This window comes from Pipistrellus kuhlii, unplaced genomic scaffold (genome assembly GCF_014108245.1).
Source record: "Pipistrellus kuhlii isolate mPipKuh1 unplaced genomic scaffold, mPipKuh1.p scaffold_m20_p_9, whole genome shotgun sequence".
NCBI classification, from domain to species: Eukaryota; Metazoa; Chordata; class Mammalia; order Chiroptera; family Vespertilionidae; genus Pipistrellus; species Pipistrellus kuhlii.
Window position 1 is genome coordinate 26,255,845 of NW_023425595.1, and position 20,584 is coordinate 26,276,428.

Sequence of the window (20,584 nt, forward strand, 5' to 3'; positions counted from 1 at the left end):
TATTATATCATTTAGTCCTCCCAATAATCCTGAAATTGGCATTGAAAACTGTCTTTTGTTCAGGAATTGAGGTTCAATGAAGTGAAGAGCTTGTCTAAGGCCACAGAACTGGCACATGATAGTGATAAGATTTGAATCTATTTCTCTAACCTCAAAACTCTCATATTTACTACTACACAGTGATGTCTTTCAGTAAAAAGCTAGATGATGTGCACTATTGGCATAAAATCACATTATAAGTAGTGATTTTACATAATTGTTCTTCTTTAAATGAACAGGTAACAACATTTGTGATTAACATAGTAAGTTTTTATAGACAGATGGTTAAAGTAATTTTATAGACTCTTAAACCTGTTGGCTTTCTTAAGCAAGCTAAACATTTCCTTTGCAATCTTATTTCTGTTTCTATAAATAAGCTATGATGTGGGAGAAAGAATACTGGATTTAGAAATTTAAATTTAGAAAAAAAACAACACGGTTTCTGCCTCCTCCCAAGGCTGCTGTGTGACTCTGAGCAAATTTCCTGCCCTCTCTGTACCTCCATTTGTTCACAGAATTGTGAGAAATCAAGTCTGACATCTATGATGGCCCTTGTGCCCAAGGCTATTTCCAGGAGGAGGGCTCAATGTAATAAACCCTCAGTATACCTCTGGGAGCTCATATATATATATATATATATATATATATATATATATATATATAGACATACTTTTTTTTAATTGATTTTCCACAGAGAGGAAGGAAGAGGGATAGAGAGCTAGAAACATCGATGAGAGAGAAACATCAACCAGCTGCCTCCTGCACACCCCCTACCGGGGATGTGCCCACAACCAATGTACATGCCCTTGACCCGAATCGAACCTGGGACCTTGCAGTCCACAGACCGACGCTCTAACCACTGAGCCAAACCGGTTTCGGCATGGGAGCTTCTTTTTTAAAGCTCTGCCATGCAACCCTAATGTCACACACACCCTTGGCATAATAGTAACAGAGGTACCAGACATCCATTGCCAAGAAATTACCTAATGCCTGCACACATTAGGGAGAGCAGGGTGTGACCTTTCCTGGCATTTCTCTATTGCTATACCTGGCCTATGCTCTTTTGCATCCTGAAAACCTTAACATGAACAGGTAACATTTAGTCAACACTACTGTGCCAATTATCTTATTTAATTCTCACAGCAGAGCTAGTGGACCAGAGCTCCTTCTATTCCTCCGAGAGATGGAATAGATGAGGAAATAGAGAGAGACCTAAACAGATTTAAAACGGCATGTACGAAATAGGTTAAAAAAATTAGGATTTGAATTCATATTTCTCTAACACTTAAACCTGAGCATCTAATCACCAGGCTATACTTTCCCCCTCAGTTGGGAAGCCACAGGTCTGACCCCAGTGACCCTGCTGCCTTTCTACTTCATAGCCACTTGGGAACTGGGGCTCAAATGTCCTCAATTCCAAAAGGGGAAACATGGCGCAATGAATGAGGCCTATTTTGCCAACCCTATGCGCTTCCTACCCCCAGTGGAGAAGTAAGCGTGGGGAGGGAGAAGGCCCAGGAGCCACCGGCAGTCTCAACCCCCCCCAGTCCCTCCTAACGCCTAAAAAACGTGTGCAATTGCCTAAATTAAAATCAATATGTTGCTTGGTTGGAAGGCTGTGCAATTGTTTTTGAAGCCGGGTATATTATGTCCTAAATGTTTAATCTGGCAGAGGCCATAAAAGACTAGTTCCAGGCCATTTGAAGCTTATATTGCGAACAAGATGGTCTGGAAGGCGGCTAAAACCAATAAGATGACAGCAATCCCAACAGAATGGCACAGACAGATTGATCCGGTTCTGACATGGGTGCTAGAAAGCAATCTGGGGTGAGAGAGACTCCTTCGTTGGCAGGAGAAAGGCGGTGATAAAAGCAGAATGGTCAGCTGTCAGGTCTCGCTTTCTAATGCCACTGAGATGGCAGTAAAAATCAATATGGCTAAGGCAGACACGTTGCCTCGTGGCGCCAGACTGTCAAGAGGGGAAGCCATTGCCCCAGATGCTGAGAGATGACCGTTTAGCAGGCACAAGTCTGATGCACTGTATGCCTGAGGGGGGAAATCCTCCAACTCAAGCCGGTAGCTGAAGTAAGCACATGCATGGTCCCAGCAGGGGATCCTCTTCTTGAAGCATTGATTCAACACCACCACCACCGCACAGAGACAATGGGGATTGGTACATTCTACATTTTGGTAAAGATAATGGCATCCTCCATGCAGGGCTGATGGTGCGTAGCTTGATTAATTGGCCAATTCCAGGGACTCAGTCATTGACACAGACCCCAGCACAGTTTCACTTGTTCATTCAACATACATCTGCAGAGTTCTCACCTAGCCAGGTGCTGCTACATAACCGTGAATGTTGCCTTCAAGGAACTCATTCTTTAGGATGGAAGACGGACACACATAATGGTAATTTCAATGCACCGCTCTGATGGCTGTTCCAAAGAAACATCTGCCAAAGCTGGGGAAAGCCACTCCAGGTCTCCTTATTTTCCACTGCCACAGGGCTACTCAGAACTGAAACTCAAATGCAGTGGCTTAAACATATTATCCGATTGTTGTGTGACTTGTAGAAGAAGCCTGGAGGCCAGGGGCTAGTGCCCAGGAGCTCCAGCTGTCACATCCCCATGCCAGCAGGAAGAAGAGAATGGGTGAAGGGACAAAAGGCTTTTACATGGCCCTCTTTAAAGTGTTTTCCTGGAAGCCCCTGCCACTTACCTCTTTCTGAGACCACGTGAGTCTGTTAGCTGGGTTCTTTGCTGCCCCCTACAGAAGAACAAAGGGAAATGGTTACAGCACAGACAGCTGTTAGTTATTGCGACATCCACCAATAGAACGTTAGCTTTTCCACCACCTAGATTTCTTTCTTTCTTTAAAAAAAAAAAGAAAAAAAAATATATATATAATTGATTTTTTACAGAGAGAAAGAGAGAGAGATAGAGAGTTGGAAACATCAATTAGAGAGAATCATAAATCAGCTGCCTCCTGCACACACCTACTGGGGATGTGCCCACAACCAAAGTACATACCCTTGACCGGAATCGAACCTGGGACCTTTCAGCCGACGCTCTATCCACTGAGCCAAACCAATTTCGGCCACCTTGAGATTTCTTACATCTGTTTAAAGTAAAAATGGATAAAGGAGATGTCAGACCAAGCCAATGACAAAGTTTTGGGTACCAGTGACATGATCAGTGTTGATTTGTATTCCTGGTGTGGTGAGTGGGGGACTAACAGAGTGGAGGATGGAGATGAGAGGGAGGGGCAAGCTGATGGGAAGCTGGCTCAGAAGGAAGCGACATCCTTGGGGGAGATGGGGAATGAAACACATGGAAAGCTGTGTCTCAGGCAATCGAGGAGCCACTTTTTCTGTCTGCAATGGAAATGGGGAAAGCCAGAGAGAGAGCACTGGGAGGTGGTTGGTATTTGGGGCTATTTCTTTGGCTCTTGACCTGAATTTATAACAGAAGTCAAAAGAGTTTTGCTACTTCAGCAAACTTCCTGAGAGGTCCCCAAGCCCCTGGAATGAGTTTTAGCTCTCAGAAATGAGCCTAGAAGTTATGCTATCAGCCTCTTATCTTCCTAAATTGACCTGTCATGATGATACGAAGCAATTGTGTCTTTCAGATAGAAATAACTTTATACTTAAAAAACCTTCCCACTCTGGTTGCAGAGAAATTAAATTAGAATAATGAATCAAGTTTGATAAGTGAAAATCTAACTTTGTCTGCTTTTAGAGAAGTAGCTGAATGTCAGCCAGAAATAAATGTTTCACGACCTTGGAGAGTTTGAAACATGACAGGTAATAATAACCCATTTTGTGGAGAGGCGCACAGAGGTATGGGAAAACATAGGCAATGGGGCCCTTTATAGCATTCATCCTGGACCCGCCATTGACCACACAGACACTGTGGAAGTCCAGACAGCCACCTTTCTGTCCTCCATCCCATTGGGACCCTCCAAACTCAGCATGTCCGAACTATCATCCTTCCCCCTAAACACTGGGTGGCATTCTTGACTCCTGCCTGTATACTAAATTCTTATCAATCACAATGTCCTACTGATTTAAATACCAGAATTTTTCTCAAGACCATTTTCTTCTTTCCACTCTTAGTACCAGTACAGTGGCCTAGTTCAAACTCTTTCTCTTGTTCCGCTACCAACCAACCTTCCAATGGGCACTTCTCCCCTCAAATCTTCCCCCTCAACTCTGTCTTTATAGACATGTGATCTGCCCACTCTCTGTGTAACATTCCTCAGGGGCTCCCTTTCCCTACATGATAACATGCGCTTTCCTAAGCATGGCTTATTCCAGTCATCGATCACACAGGTGGTAGAGTGTGGCAGTGTTGCCTGCCACTTGCTGTGTGATTTTGGACAGTTACTTTTACTGCCTGTGACTTGGTGTTCTCATCTGTAAAATGAGGATGATCTCATTAGATTGCTGTGAGAATTGAGTAAATAAAATAAAATTTTGTACACTCACACACACACACACACACACACACAAAGTGCCAGCCACACAGTAAACATGTATGAGCATTTGCTCTTGTGACCACTTTCCCATGCACTCCTTTCCCACAACACCTTGTCCTTTCTTCCTGGCAGTGAGGTTTTCTCTCTCCATCAGGCTGTCCCTTATTTTGGGGTCTGCTCACATCGACCCCTTTGCCTTGGAAGTTCTCCTGCACCTGGCCGTCTCCCAGCCATCTGCTGTGAATTTAGGAATTGCCTTCCCAACTCCCATAATACCTTGAGCACATCCTTGGCTTCATGTTTTACCTTTGTCTACTGGTTTTCAGCCTGAATCCCCCACTAGCTTGTGGAAAGGATGGGATGCATCATATTGCTATATTTTTATTTCCTCCCTCTAGCTCAGTGATTGGTATGTAGAAGTGCAGTAAAAGTTTGTGGACTGGAAGATATTATAGTACTAATAAAAACCCCACTGTCAGAGCTATCTTTCTAAACATAGATCTGATGACAACTTTTCTCTACTCAGAAATGTTTATTGTGAAACAGTGAGGACTGTGTTCAGAATAAACCACAAAACTGGCAGCCCACTGCCTTGCAGGGCCAGGAAGAGCCTGGGTGGGAGATGTCTAACGCGGATGCCCTAAGGCAGTGTAGCCAGAGGGAGAGCAGAAATCATGAGCTGGAGAAGCAGAGTCTCAGCGGGGTGACCCTCATGCTTTGTGAGCCACTTTTTGAGGGAACAACTGCCTTTGCTCTCCCTACTCAACCCACCTGCTTGTTGAGAACCCCTGGGTGGAGCATCAGAATCTTCTTTTCCCTATTTGGTGGCAACAATGATCTAAGGTAGAGCTGTCAGCCATGTCCCCAGGAGGACATTCAAACCTGGGAGAGCAAGCCCCGCTAGTAGGGCAGTGACACCAGCCCTGGGCAGCATCCAGACCTCATTATATCCAGGAAATATCTTCAATAATTGAATTAGATGCCTGGGTAGTGAGACCCAGGTGTCCTTCATGTTTAAAATGATCCAGGTGATTCCAGTATGCAGCAAGGTTAGGGAGAATTCCTGCTGTAGGAGGGGAGTGGTGCCGGGCTGGATCAAAAGAAAGAATTAAACTCAACCTGTCTCTTTTCTTTGGGCCAGATGTGCTTCCTTCTTAAAAATCACTTATAGATTAAATTACTTTCCCAATTCTAGTCTATAATAGGCTAATTATTATTTACTCTCTAGCTTTTGTTCATCTGTTTGGTTTGTATGCTTTTGGGGTAACTTGAGCTGGTCATTATTGTTGTGAACAAGAAGAGTGATTTTCAACCCATGTGCTGCAAGAATTTTTAAAACCTGACTATTTGGTCAGAACCACTGACCTCTTTTTCCTCTGATTGTCAAATAAAAACATGACAACAGCTAACACAATAGCTGTCCAATGTGAGCGAATCATAATTATAACTATTTTTTGTCAGATCAGCAAAAATATATGTTGTTTGGTGTGCTTTGATATGGAAAAGGTTGAAAATCTAAGCTTAAGTTCCAGCTTAGATGGCAGATTAGGCAGGTTCTTAGTTGCAAGTAATGAAATCAGTTGTGTGTTTTTTTGTTAATAGGAAAGAAAAGTTAAGTAGAAAAGGGATTTTTAAAGAAAGTTTTATAACATGAAAACGAATAAATGTATATAACATACATTTGCAATTTTAATTGTTTTTAAATTTACAGTTCAGTGTCATTTAATGACATTCACAATATTGTGCCACATCACCAGTATTTCCAAAACTTTTTCAACTTATGCAGAAATTCTGTACCTATTAAGCATCAATTTTCCCTTCTTCCCTTCCCCCAGCCTTGGTTAATATGAATCCTACTTTTTGTCTCTGTGAATTTGCCTAGTCTAGCTACCTCATGTAAGAAGAGTTATGAAGTATCTATGTTTTTTGTTTGTTTTGTTTTTGTATGACTTACTTCATTGAGTATAATGTCTTCAATTTATAATGTAGCATGTATAGGTATTTATTTATTCCTACTAATGGCTGAGTACAATTTTATAGTATGGGCATATCACATTTTGTTCATCCAAGAAAATGAAATTCTTAAAGGGTATTGAGAGGTTCTATAGAAGAAAGCCTGAAGCCTGTAGCCAATGTGGGCTTCAGGTTCCATAGGGGCTGTAGCTGGGAAAAATAGATCCCTGAATGTTGCCGGGACCGGTTTGGCTCAATGGATAGAGCGTCGGCTTGGGGACTGAAGGGTCCCAGGTTTGATTCCTGTCAAGGGCATGTGCCTTGGTTGCGGGCATATCCCCAGTGGGGGGTGTGCAAGAGGCAGCTGATCGATGACTCTCTCTCATCGATGTTTCTAACTATCTCTCTCCCATCCTCTCTGTATAAAATCAATAAAATATATATAAAAAAATAGATCCCTGAATGTTGAATCCAGCGGCCTCTCTACTGTGCGGTCTCAGATAAACTACCGTATTTTTTGGACCATAAGACGCACTTTTTCCCCCCAGAAGTGGGGGGAAAAAGTCCCTGCATCTTATGGTCCAAATATAGCCTACACATATACTTTAAAAAAAAAGATTTTTTACTTGCCCGGCTCTGTGTGGTCTCTGTGTGCTTGCCCGGCTCTAAAATGGTTCTAAATGCTGCTGTTTACTTTACAGGGTTGATTACATGTGTTTATGACTGTGATGTTGGGTTTTAATGCACATAAAATATTTTAGGACACTACTTGTTTCAGAATCTTTTTTTCTTCATTTCCCTTCTCTAAAAACTGGTGCGTCTTATGATCCGGAGCGTCTTATGGTCCGAAAAATACAGTACTCTGAGCCAGTCTCTCATCTGTAAAATAGCGATAAAAAAATCTTGTTCAATCATTTGAGATAATCCAGGTAAATCATTCGGCATAAATTGTGACACAAACAAAAGAGTGAGTGTTACCCATTATTATGGCTTATGCAATCATTGTTTATGCTTCTTCCTGATACAAAATCAGACAAGTAGAACTTTTTCTAAAACATCTTCTCCTAAGGAAAGAAATAAAACTGCATTGCTTTTTTATATGTGATTTCAATTGATTTTTTTTTGGGGGGGGTGTCCTTGGAACTCTGAGGAAGGGAAGGAACTCTGGGCAGTACAGCCTATTGTCCTCTTTAGATGGGACAACCTTAGGGCTATTCTTTCTGAGTACAAACCTACGCCATGGAAGCATGAAGGGCAAGTTGGGTGGAAGAAATGTCTATTGAAAGGAAATAAAATGTAGCTCCATTTGACATGAAGAACTGTTGATTCTGGCTGGAGTTTCCAGCAATGGGAACTAGTTATAAACCCAGAGGATGCTATGGTCCTTTGGAAGTAGAGGGACCTGGATTCAAATCCCAGCTCTGTTGCTTACAGGCAAGTTACCCATTTTATAGGGCTGAAAGAGGTCACTGTGGGAGCTACAAAGGGTGGTAGCACCCAGGAGATTTACTGCACAATGTGCTGTGGGCAGAAGTGTCCTCATGGAGCCCTCAGAAGAAGCCCAAATATCAGGCTGAGGGGTCTTGTTGCTCATTAATCTTTCACTCCCTCTGGCCTCTCTGCATAGTCAGCTTAGACATCTTGGCTATGAAGAGCCTTCTGTATGGTCTTTCCTCAGCAAGGAAGGAGTATGAGATTTCCCATCCATTACTGGTTGAGGTCCAACTTGTACTGTAGCTGGGCTCCCTGATTCCCAAATGTTTTAGTTAGTTGAAAAATTGTGGGACACACACACACACACACACACACACACTGAGCATCCAGATTATTATGATCTCTGAACACATAATACTCTGGCCACTCAGTGTGTGTGTGTGTGTGTGTGTGTGTGTGTGTGTGTACTTATATTAGAGTCCTGGTGCATGAATTTGTGCATGGGTGGAGTTCAGCTAGCCTGGCCAGGGGGAGGGAACATGGGTGGTTGGCTGGCCTGCCTGCTAGTAGAACTCCTGGTTGAGGGGACAATTTGCATATTAGCCTTTTATTATATAGGATATACACTGAGTGGCCAGATTATTATGTGTTCAGAGATTATAATAATCTGGCCACTCAGTATATACATATATATATACACAAAATAATCTTTACTCACCATTCAGATGCCTGAGAAATCAAACCTGTGGGCTGCATTTTGACTTGGCTCTTGCCACTGCCCAGCAAGGCCATGAGAGTGCTGGCAGTGCAATTGTAAGATGTATCAGGGGCCCTCCTAACAGTTGTATTTAGCTGTGCATTGTAATCATGAAAATAATAATGTGCATTGTAATCATATGTGCATTGTAATCATCGAAATAATAATGACAACCTCTTACATAATACTGATCATTTAACTCCATCACTTAATTTATGCTTTTCAAAAACTGTGTCTAGCCTGTGATGGAAGACTAGCTTCCATTTTATTTATTTATTCATTTAAATATATATATATATATATATATATATATATATATATATTATTTCAGAGAGGAAGGCAGATGGAGAGAGAGCTAGAAACATCAATAATGAGAGGGAATCATTGATTGGCTGCCTCCTGCATGCCCCACACTGGGGATCAAGCCAGCAACCTGAGTATGTGCCCTTGACTGGAATCAAACCTGGGACCCTTCAGTCCTCACGCTGACATTCTATCCACTGAGCCAAACCACCTAGGGCTAACTTCCATTTTACAGATGTGGAAACTGGAACTCAGATATTGATTGCTAACAGATGGTCCATCTGGGGTCAGTATCACACTTCTGGCTTCTGGTCTGGTGGTCAATTTATTTCCCCCACTATGAGGTAGCAATGTGGAGGCTCTAGATTTTAATTGACTTGGTGGCTTGAGATATTGTTACAGGGTGGTCACTTGATCTCCCTCTGCCTTGAAAGGGAGAAAATCTTTCTCTCTCTCCAAATTTCCAAAGAGGAAGCAACTCTCAGCTAGAGCAGGAGCCTGAGCCAATTTTGCAGGCAAGTGGGGTGTGCAGGTGCCTCATTGCCTGTGCCTGGGGCAACAGTAAATTGATATTTGCTGCTCTCCAAGCCTCTGGCAGAGATGGGGAGGAAGGGCTGGGAAAGTGACATTTCTGTAAATAACTCCACCTGGCTCTGAGGGCAGGAGTATTGGCATGTCCCTGTAGCCTCATCAATTACCATCAACCCTTGCAAAGGGAGCCCCAGGAGAGAACATCTCTTCACACTCTTATGATGCATATTTATAGACACCTAACCCTGTCCATACTCTGGGGGGCGTGTGGTTTGCTCAAAGCAGCCTCCTTCCAGATGTGTTTATATCCTTCCAGGCTCAGTGGAAAGCATCCTTCAGTCCCTCTACTATGTGGAGCAAAGGGCATGACCAACATTGGGGCATAATGAAGATGTGGTAGGAGAGACATGAGCAGGATGCCCGAATTTCTCAGTTCATGTGGGTTTTGTTTGTTTGTTGGTTTGTTTTCCTGCAAAAAGCTTTATTGTTTCCTTTGGTCTAATGCATGGGAAAGGGCTTCAGGGTGGTTAAAAGAATGGCTAGTGGTTTTGGGAAGAGGCTCAGGTAAAAGCCAGACACCAGTGGAATGCAGAGGGGCCCCTCAAAGGCCTCTGGGCTCCAAAGGCTCCTACCCTGTTTCCCCCAAAATAAGACAGTGTCTTATATTAATTTTTTCTCCCAAAGTTGCGGTAGGTCTTATTTTCGGAGGATGTCTTATTTTCGGGGAAACACGGGTAGTTGTACTTGAGGGTGAATCTTTTGAAGAGATATTTGCCCAGCTCAGCCTGAGGAACAGCCAGCCTGCAGAGGTTAGTCAGCTGGTTGCCCAACTTCTTCATGAGTTTTACCTCCTCATCGAGGAAGTAGTTCTCCAGGAAGTCACAGAGATGAGGGTCTGCAAAGGCAGAACCCAGGGCATGCAGCTCCAAAAGGGCTTGTTTAGGTTCCTCTCCAAGGCCAGGGTGGCATCCATGGCGTCCTGAGTTTTGCCCCATCCACTCATATTGGGAAGGCTTCAGCACATCCTGGAAGAGAATGTGGCCACTGCGCTTGTTTTGAAACTTCAAGAGATGCTCAGTGCCCTGAAGCTTCTTCTTAGCCAACTCAGGGAAGAAGTGGCCCACACCCTCAAGAGCCACATCGCCATGATGGAAATAGAAGCCCAGAGAGAGGAGGTGAGGGAGGCCCACAGGTGCAGGTTGGCTGGGTGGTTGACCATAGCTTCCACGTCGGTGAATAATTCTGACAAATTTGGGAGCTCGTGGTTGTTCAGCAATAAGAAGTTAAGGCAGAACAACAACAAAAAAAAAAACCAAAAAAACCCCCAAAACAGTGTGTTGGCTGGTCCCGGAGGTGTTTCTGAAGATGGTGACTGGATAAGACGCAGGAGAGTGGCCAGCGGCTGGAAGAAGGGGGTCCCTGGGTCTGTTCTGTCCAAACATTGTTGAAGCAAGAGACAGATCCAGGACCCATGAGGGCACTGCCTGAATGGCCTCTTTGCTGCTAATGAAGGCAATTCGGTGTAGTGATTAAATAAACGTGTTTTGCAAGCAGATAGACCTGGTTTTAAATCCCAGCTCTACCATTTACCAACTGTGTGGTTTTCATTAAGTTAGGTTACTTAAAGCTTCGTCTCCATTTCCTCATCTGTAAAATGGAATAATAATATCTCCTTCCAGGGTCATTGTGAGCGTTGAATGCAGTGCCTGACACAGCAAGTGATAGATAGGTATATGGTGCCTATTTATTTATTTATTTATTTACGGTATTTTACATTTTAAATATGGAATACTTCATGAATTTTCACATCATCTTTGCCCAGGGGCCATGCTAATCTTTGTATCATTCCAAGGTCAGGATATGTGCTACTGAAACAAGCACTGGTGCTTATTCTTTTAAGACACTGCTAGTTACTGTGTGTGTGAGTGTGTGTGTATGTGTAAGTGTCTGTGTAAGTGAGTGTGTGTGTGAGAGTGTGTGTGTGTGTGTGTGTGTAGAAACTTATGAGCAGTACAGGTCAGAGGGGATTTCTTGGTAGAAGGGGTGATTCAGCTACCTGAGGTTCTGAAATATATTACTGGACATGCCAGCAGGGTGTCTACTGTCTGATTATGGGATGGCAGAGTGCCTTAGACCAGCATTTAGTTCCAGCCTGGGATGATGGTCTGAGTGGCCAGTGTCCAGGCTAAGGCTTGGCAGTCTGTCCAGACAGAGTTCTGTCGCCTTGCCACACTGAAAGGTGTTTGTTTAAGAGCCAATCCAGCCCCCACAGAAGTGAGGCTGCCTAAAGTGACAAAAAGAAAACCTACATTTGGGGTGGGTTATCTGCAGTTAATAGATTTTTTTAGTCAGTGTTCAAATTTCCACAGTTGTTTCTGCACCCCTTCTCCCCCCGCCTCCAGTGGAATCTAAATGACATTCACACATGGCAAGTGGTTGATATTTCTCTTAGTCTCTTCAGCTGATAGATCCCCTTGCCATCCATTTGTTGAAGAGGCCAGGTAGTTTTCAGATAGGACTGCATCCCTTAGGTGTCACTTTAGCCCCTATATTTCCTATAAAATGTCAGCAAGATCTAGTGACTTGGTCTGATTCAGATTTGTTTACCTATAGTTCTACATTGTAGGTATTGTCCTGTGGTCCCATCACTTGGCACCTACTGACTGGCTGTCTCTTTGTGATATAACAGTCATTGATAATTATTTTCCAGATTCATGATTTCTTGTGTTTGCAAAATGGTGGCATTCTATTCTACCATTAAAAATATAAGGAAATCTTGCCATTTGCAACATGAATAGACCTTGAGGGCATTATACTAAGAGAAAGAAGAGAATGATAAATTCCATATGATTTCACTTGTATCTATCTAAAACAAACAAACAAAAACCCTGAACTCTTAAATATAGAGAACAGGTTGGTAGCATGGATTGAAATGAGTAAAAAAGTACAAACTTCTAGTTAAAAAATAAATAATTCCTGGAATGTAATGTATAGCATGGCTATAGTTGACAAGATTGGATTGTATATTTTAAAGCTGCTAAGAGAGCAGATCTTAAAAGTTCTCATCACAAGGAAAAAAATTGTAACTATGCATGGTGACTTACTGTGGTGGTCACTTTACAACATATGAAAATGTCAAATAATTATGTTGTACACTAATATAATATTATGTTAATTACATCTCAATTAAAAAAAATTAAAAATAAGGAAACAAAAATTTATAAAAAAGAACAGACAATTATTTTCCCAAAGTGTTATACCATTAACAATCCATCAAAAGTGTAAGAATGTTCCAGTTGCTCTATATCCTCATTGACAAATAGTATTAGCAAGCTTTTAAGTTTTAGTCATTCTCACAGTTCTAGGGGCTAGAAGTCCAAGATCATAGTGTCAGCGAGTTTAATTTTTTCTTGGCTTGCAGATGGCTAGCTGCATGTTGGGTCTTCACATTGTCTTTCCTCTGTGTGTGAGCATCCTTGGTGTCTTTGTGTGTCCAAATTTCCTCTTTATGGAAGAGCACCAGTCAGATTGGATGAGGACTCACCTTAACAGCTTTATTTTAACTAAATCACCTCTTCAAAGGCCCTGTCTCCACATACAGTCACTTCTTGAGGTACTAGGGGTTAGGGCTTCAACATATGAATTTTAGGGAGCACAGTGAGCTTATAATGGGATTTTATTGGATCTATAGATCAATGTTGAGATAATTGACATTTTAATAATATGGAGCCTTCCAATCCAAGAGTATGTTACATCTCTCCATATATCTAAGTCTTCTTTAACTTCCCAGTATGTTCATATATTTTGTTAATTTTACCCCTAGATTTCTGTTGTTTTTTTGATGCTATTGTAAATAGTATTTTCCCAATTTTCTAGTTATTTGGGGGCTAGTGTATAGAAATGCAATTACTTGTTTGTATGTTGTATCCTGAAATCTCGTTAAATTCATATATTAATTAGTATATTTTTGATAGGTATCTTAAATATACAATCATTTACTTATTTTTTTCCAATCTTTATGCCCTTTTCTTGCTTTTTGGTTTGGTTGGGACTTTAATACAATGCAGAATGGAAGTGTTAGAATAGACAGCCTCAACTCATTCTGGATCTCAGAGAAAAGTGTTCCAGGTTTTATCATGAAGGCTGAGATCAATTTTAGTTTTTTTTTTTTCATAGATATTCTCCCACAATTTGGTAGCTATGAAAATGCATTTTTTAAATTTCCAAGTGTAAGAAGCTTAAAGGTAGAGAGCCCAACAGCTGTATTCTGAAATCCATCACTTTGTGCTGAAGTCAGACTTCCCAAAGACTTCTCTCAGCCAGTGCCCAGGAGCTGTGGATTTCTCTGGGGGCCATGACTTTGGCTTGAGGACTCCCTCATGGCTTTGCCTAACTCTCTAAAAGCTTCACTGAAGTTTCAGATGCTTCTACATCACCTGCCTTCTTCTCCACTCCTTCCCCAGATTTGTATCAGGAACTAACAAGTCTCTCATTCTCTTCTAGGCCTTCTCATTTCCTTTCACAAGCATTTCCTCTAAGAAATTTCTTGCATGTCTAATCCTTCTTTGTTATCTGCTTTTTAGAAGATCCATACTAACATAGGGACTAAGGAATTCCTTTTCTATTCCTAGTTTGCTGATAAGGTTCCCCCCTGCTTAATCATGAATATGTATTGAATTCTGTGAAAGGATTTTTCTGCATTTACTAAAACTGTCATATGATTTCCCCCCCTCTTTCCTGTTAATATAGTAGCATTAATTGCTTTTTGAAAGTTAAGCCAACCTTGCATATCTGAGATAAATCTTAGTTGGTTATAAAGTTTTATCATTTTTATATATTGTTGATTTTAGTTACATATTTTTAAGGTTCTTATATCTATATGCATGGGGATATTAATCTGTAATGTCTGGTATTTTTATAAGGTTTTGGTACCAATGTTATTACGGTCTCATAAATTGAGTTTGGAAGTATTTTTTCTTCCTCTATTTTATTTTTTTAATTAATTAATTTTTTAAATTATATTTTATTGATATTTTACAGAGAGGAAGGGAGAGAGATAGAGAGCTAGAAACATCGATGAGAGAGAAACATCGACCAGCTGCCTCTTGCACACCCCTTACTGGGGATGTGCCCGCAACCAACGTACATGCCCTTGACCAGAATCGAACCTGGGACCTTTCAGTCCACAGACTGACGCTCTACCACCGAGCCAAACCGGTTTCAGCTCTTCCTCTATTTAAAAAGAAAAGTTTTTGTAAGATTGACATTATTTCTTTTAAATGTTTTGATAGATTTCACCAGGGCAGCCATTTGTGCGTGGGTTTTTTTTCTTCTTTTCTTCTTTGCATTTTTACTCTTTATTTCTGGCATATTTCATTGTCTGTGAGAACATTATTCTTGTTTTTTTCTTCTTAAAATAACTTTGTGTGGGATTGAAAGACAATCCTTTTTTGTTGTTTATGCTTAAAGGGCATGAGTTATTCTATCCACTTTGGTAAGGAGAGTGGGCCAGGATTGTTTTCCTAGCTTCATAGCTCTGCAGTCCACTATTCTGTTATTACCAAGTGTTCAAATACATGGCTTATATATTCTAACATCTGCTGGTTCATTTAACCTCCCCCAGTTTCATCAGGAGCTTTTCTTCCCTTTTTCCCAAGTGCCTTGTCCTATGTAAATTAGATTCTACCCAAGTAATTTCTATTCAGTTCACACCTTTGTCCTGAAGGGAACTCTTGTAAGTTCTAAGAGTTCCTAGAACCCAGGCTGCCCAGCATTCTCTGATCTTATGGCCACAAACTGAAGCCTGCAAAGTTCCTGCTGGTTATGGCTGTTTTTTCCAAATTGTGTTTCCCTTCACTAAAGCATTTTCCCTTCAATTGGCAATTTGGGGTTTTCGGCTCCCAAGTTCAATATAAATCCTGTATCTTTTTTGCTTCCCTCACAGTAGTTGTTGATGTCACATGGTCTGGGGATATTTGTTTTGTTGTTGTTGTTTTTTCTCTCAACTGTTCATATTTTGGGGCTGGTATGGATTCTTGATTTGCTATAGATGTTGTCTGTGAGATTTTGATTTTTGCTATCGTAGCTTTTCTGTTTGTGGAGTGATGAACAAAGATAAAAAATTATACCACCATTGCTACCACCTTCCTAGAGTCCCTGAATGTCTGGGAATTTTATGGTGAAGGTGGGTATAAAGATATCCAATTTTATGCCTGACTTAGGAGCTTAAGCGATATGTACAAACCACCAAGAGTTTTATTTGATTTTGAAGTGTTAGAATTCTTGCGAGAATCTACAAAAGACCTTCAGAATTGATGGTGGTAGGTGCAGAACACTAACAGTAATATAAGTGGGGGAAAATAAGATGAGTTCATTGAGCTCTGCTTGGTACCGGGTATTGTGTGAAGTCTTTTGTATGAATTTTCTTAATTTTCTCAACCACCTTATAAAGACGGTACCAAGCTTTTCCACTTCTATCATAAGGCAAGTAGTATCACTTTTACTTTACAGTGTCGAAAATGAGGCTTAGAGTGGTTTGTAACTTTTCCACAGCCACACAAATCTCCCAGACTTCAAAATTGGTGTTTGTAGCCATTCTACCATACCACCCTTCCCTCTTCGAGCATATACTGCAGTGGACAAAGGGCTCAAAAAATCAGAGAATCACTCCCATGTAGGGACCTGAACTCTTGCCTGAGCCGTGGAGATGACACCATGTGTCTAGCCTTAATGACCTGTCCTGAGGATACCATACAGCACTCTCCTAACTCACACAAAGGAAAACTTTGAGAGAGTATCCGCTAAGAAAGTGGCAACTCTGGGGTCCAATGGCAGGAAGAGAGGGCTCTCCCCAGTGAGGCAGGGCAGCCAAAGCAGATGTGTCAGTAACAACAAGGCCAGTGATAGAAGCTTCAGTGGAGGTCACCAAATGAACATGGGAGATCAGCCTGGGGGAAGTCTCAGGAAAGCTTACCTTGCTCTGGAAGAGAAAGTATGAGCCACACTCCCATGCTGGAGGAAAGGTGCCGTTTCAGGTCTTCAGATTCCAAGTGCTTCTCTTGAGAAACGAAGGCCATTGGTGGCAATTGCTACCCAGAGACAATGTGGACTAAGCCTGGGGTTCTAGAGCAAGATACCTGGGTTCACAGGCTGGCTTTGTCACTTCCTGGCTATGGGACCTTCAGCAAGATCTTTTACCTTCTTTTTGGCCTCCATGCCTCGAGTTGTGAAATTAGACAGTAGTAAGACAGGCTTCATTGTGTTACTAATGTAAAGCACTTAGAATGCTCCCTTCTGTCCTGTGTCTGTATGTGTTCCTTCCAATTATAATCCATCCTTTTTATATGCAGATTCTGTGTTTGCAAATTTGCCTACCAGCTAAAATTTATTTGTAACCCCAACACCAACCCTCATGGTGCTTTCATGCCATTTGTGGAGAAGAATTTGAGTCACCCAATGTGTGTGTTCCCCACTCAGATTGAATTAAATTGATGCTCAATCTTCTTATTTCAGCTCTCATATTGTAAACACTGTTCTTTCCACAGTCTAGTTAGTGCCATGTCTCCTCTTGCATTTTTGTGCTCTTCGTTGGTGATTACACTGTCTAAAATGTCCACAACTATAGTGCTGAAGTGGTATCTACTGTTCCTAAGCACAAAAGGGCTGAGATGTGCCTGACAGATAAGATATGCAAGAAAGGCAGCATCACCTGGACCTCACCTGGTATAAGCGCACAAAACCAGAACCTAGCAAAGTTGCATTGGTCCTGTAACATCCTGGCAATCTGGCACCAAATGTCATGACACAATTGCTATGGCACATACGTGCCCAGAACATTAACCATGACAAAATGGGACTTGGCACCAACACAGTGATACACCGTGAAATTGTATTCAGACTCCACACCTCACACCCCACCATGCCATAGCACTGACATTATAATGTGACAACCTTGGAGCACCGCTGCACGGATCATGATACCATCACATGCAAATCATGCTATCTCAGTGCCCTGACAATCACCAGCATCTTGCAGAGCTCTAGGATCTCTTTTGACCAACTGCCTTAATGAAGTCTCATCAGGTATTTTGGGAGTTTTTAAGCTCAGCCTAGAAGCACCACTGACATAAACTGCTGAAGGAATTCCCTCTGGCCACTCCCTCTCTTGTGCTATTGGTTGACATGCCCACCTTCTCCCCTGGGTATGAGGAGAACAGAGGTCATTTCTTCCTCACCTTCCTATCGCTCAACACTTATAGCACCTGACTCTGAGTGAGTGTAAATAAGGAAAAGGCTGGTGAATGAGGCACCGAGTTAAAGAAATCCAATGACATGGAGGGATATTGTGTAAATCACAGTCACAGGTCCAGAGGTACCTTAGACTAGAATCAATATTTCCCAGAGTTTACTCATCCCTGCCTTCATTTTTGTCATATGTGTGTATTACCTCAATATCTTTAAATGTATTCATTTAAAAAGAACACACACACACACACACACACACACACACACACACACACACTTCATTCCTTAAGAAGAAAACAAAAAGCCCAAAGAATTGATAGTCCCTTGCTCTGTGTCACTGTGGGACTCATGCCAATGTTGTTCTCTGTGCCCTGCTTGGTATGTGAGGGCTGCATTTCAGGTGCTGCAGGAGACAAGTGAAGCCTGAGACAATCTGTGCCCCTGAAGAATGGATGGCTCCATGGATTTGGAGGCATCAGCCTAAGTTGGCTGGAGGTCTTAGAGGCTGCACCTGACCAAGGCTGGGGAAACGGCTGCCTCAGGGAGACTAGGAGACTTAAGTCAGCCTCCGGGGGCCTTCCTGGGAGAGAGGAGGGGCTCTATTCCGGGGCCCGCTCTTGGTATTTTTTTCCAATTGATGCTCAATTGATGCTCAATTGATGCTCAATTGATGCTTCAGCACTATAGTTGTGGACATTTTAGCTAACAAGATTGAGCATCAATTGAATGCACCCTTGCTAACATTTGTTGAGCTCTTTCATTAAAGTGACCTACTCTTTCTTTTTTAATTTTCACAGCAATTGAATGAGATTGGTGCTTTTCACTAACCCCAGTTTGGTATTTGGGAAACTGAAGCTCAGAATGGTTGTACTTTCACAAGGCCATACAGCAAGTAAGAAGCAAGCTGGGTTCAACCACAGGCTGGCACCTCTGTGCTCCAGAGTCTGATCTCCCAACCATTATGCTGCACTCCAGCTCTGTTTTCTCTAATTGGTATCCTGCTTCCCAGTGTGGCCAGGAGACACACAAAGGACTGAGATGATGTCTAGCTTCGCCTCTTTGCTTGGACGAAGCCATTCTCTGAGGGTTTGGAGAAGCTGGTTGATGAGCCTTGGAGGACCTGAGAGCCGGTGGTCAGCTGAGCTGTGTGGCGTTCTGTCTCAGAACATGTCTGGGGGCCCAGCCACCGCTGCCACCTGAGATGTTCCAGAGACACAGTGGGATGTACTTTCAGGCACATAGAATGAGGAACATGAGAAGGTAGGATGTGGCTAATTCTATCGCCAGCATTTTGCTTGATTAAATGACACTCCCAGAGATGTGTAGTACTAATTACTTTTTCTCTGTCATGCCCCCCTTTTCTCCCACTAATTTGTTCCTGAAATACATCTACAATTCCTGCTTGCCATGGCTGGTTGCTTCTCAATCTACAACCCTTTTCATCTTGCTGAATTGCTGGGACTTTGTCCTAGTTTGCTCTTCAATGTAGGATCCCCCTGGTGGAAGCCTTGAGATGGTGAGCACAGATATTTACCTTAAAAGAATATAAGCTTATTAATATTACATATGAATCAAGTACATGTGCACACTTGTTAATAGAAGCCTTATTCACAATAGTCAAAGGGTGGAAATTATCCAAATGTCCATCACTGGATGAGTGGATAAACAAAATGTGGTAGATTCATGCAATGGAATATTATTTGGCCACAAAAGGGAATGGACCTTGAAAAGATTATGCTAAGTATAAGAAGCCAGACTCAAAATATCACATAGTTTCATTGATATGAAAAACCCAGAGTAAGTAAGTTCATAGAGACAGGTATAGATTGGTGATGCTAGAGGCTGGGAGCCAAGGGGAGGGTGGGGGGGGAGTCGGGGAAAACTGTTTCCTGGGTATCCTGTTGGCATGAAAACATTTTGCAACTAGATAGAGGCAGTGGTTATACACACTGTGAATGTACTAAATGCCACTGAATTGCTCGCCTTCAAATGCTTAATTTTATGTGAATTTTACCTCAGTGAAACAAGACCAACGTTTAAAAAATGTTACATGGGAGATATTTGGGTAAAGCATCAGATGATTATTAGAAGAGATTTGAAGTCATGTCAGCACCTACCCAGTCCTTTGGTGGAAGCAGCGTCTGTATTTTCTCATCTTTACACATTTCCCATGCCAATGGGGTGCTGCATGCTAACCCAGAGTGTCCCAGGAAAGTATTAGGGGTGACAAGAGGGTGACAGGGATGGGAAAATAACCCAGGCAGGGAAGTTAGACTCCAGTTCATGACACACTAGGCCATTTCTTCTGCCTGGGACAGGGGAAGGAAGAGATCTTCATTTTAATTTCTCTAGAATGTACAAAAATTGATCAGAGGACACATAATTAAGTAGCAATATAGTTCTAGAGAAGTGGAAAATGTTCTATTCATGATTTTTTTTTCCTTCAAGTTTATTGTTTCACTTAATTATAACAGTGACATGAACTATATATATATAAAAGGCTAATATGCAAAATGTCCCCTCAGGAGTTTGATAGGGAGAACGGGAGTTTGATCACTTGCTATGATGTGTGCTGACCACCAGGGGGTGGTGTGGAACATGGCGGGCAACCAGTGGCAGCGGTGGGCACTGAGGGAGCTAGGGAAGGAGAAGGTGGGGAGGTTGGGGGTAAGGATGGGGAACCTGATTGGCCCTAATTGCTGGCCAGGCCAGGGACCCTACCCATGCACAAATTTTGTGCACTGGGCCCCTACTACTTATTATAAATTAGGAAGAACATAAAGCAAAAAGAAAAAGGGGGAACATTACCTATTACCTCACCATGCAGAAGTAGCTACTTTTTAACAG

The 20,584-nt window shown here is 42.1% G+C and overlaps 1 non-coding gene and 1 pseudogene across 1 annotated transcript; both read right to left on the minus strand.

The window, feature by feature from the left end:
- LOC123651900 overlaps nucleotides 1-16,569 on the minus strand; it is a 101,750-nt pseudogene extending 85,181 nt beyond the window's left edge.
- LOC118713810 lies at nucleotides 11,271-11,374 on the minus strand. The gene has a single exon (XR_004986378.1). It is a non-coding gene; the product is annotated as a U6 spliceosomal RNA (small nuclear RNA).
- Nucleotides 16,570-20,584: the final 4,015 nt, after the last annotated feature.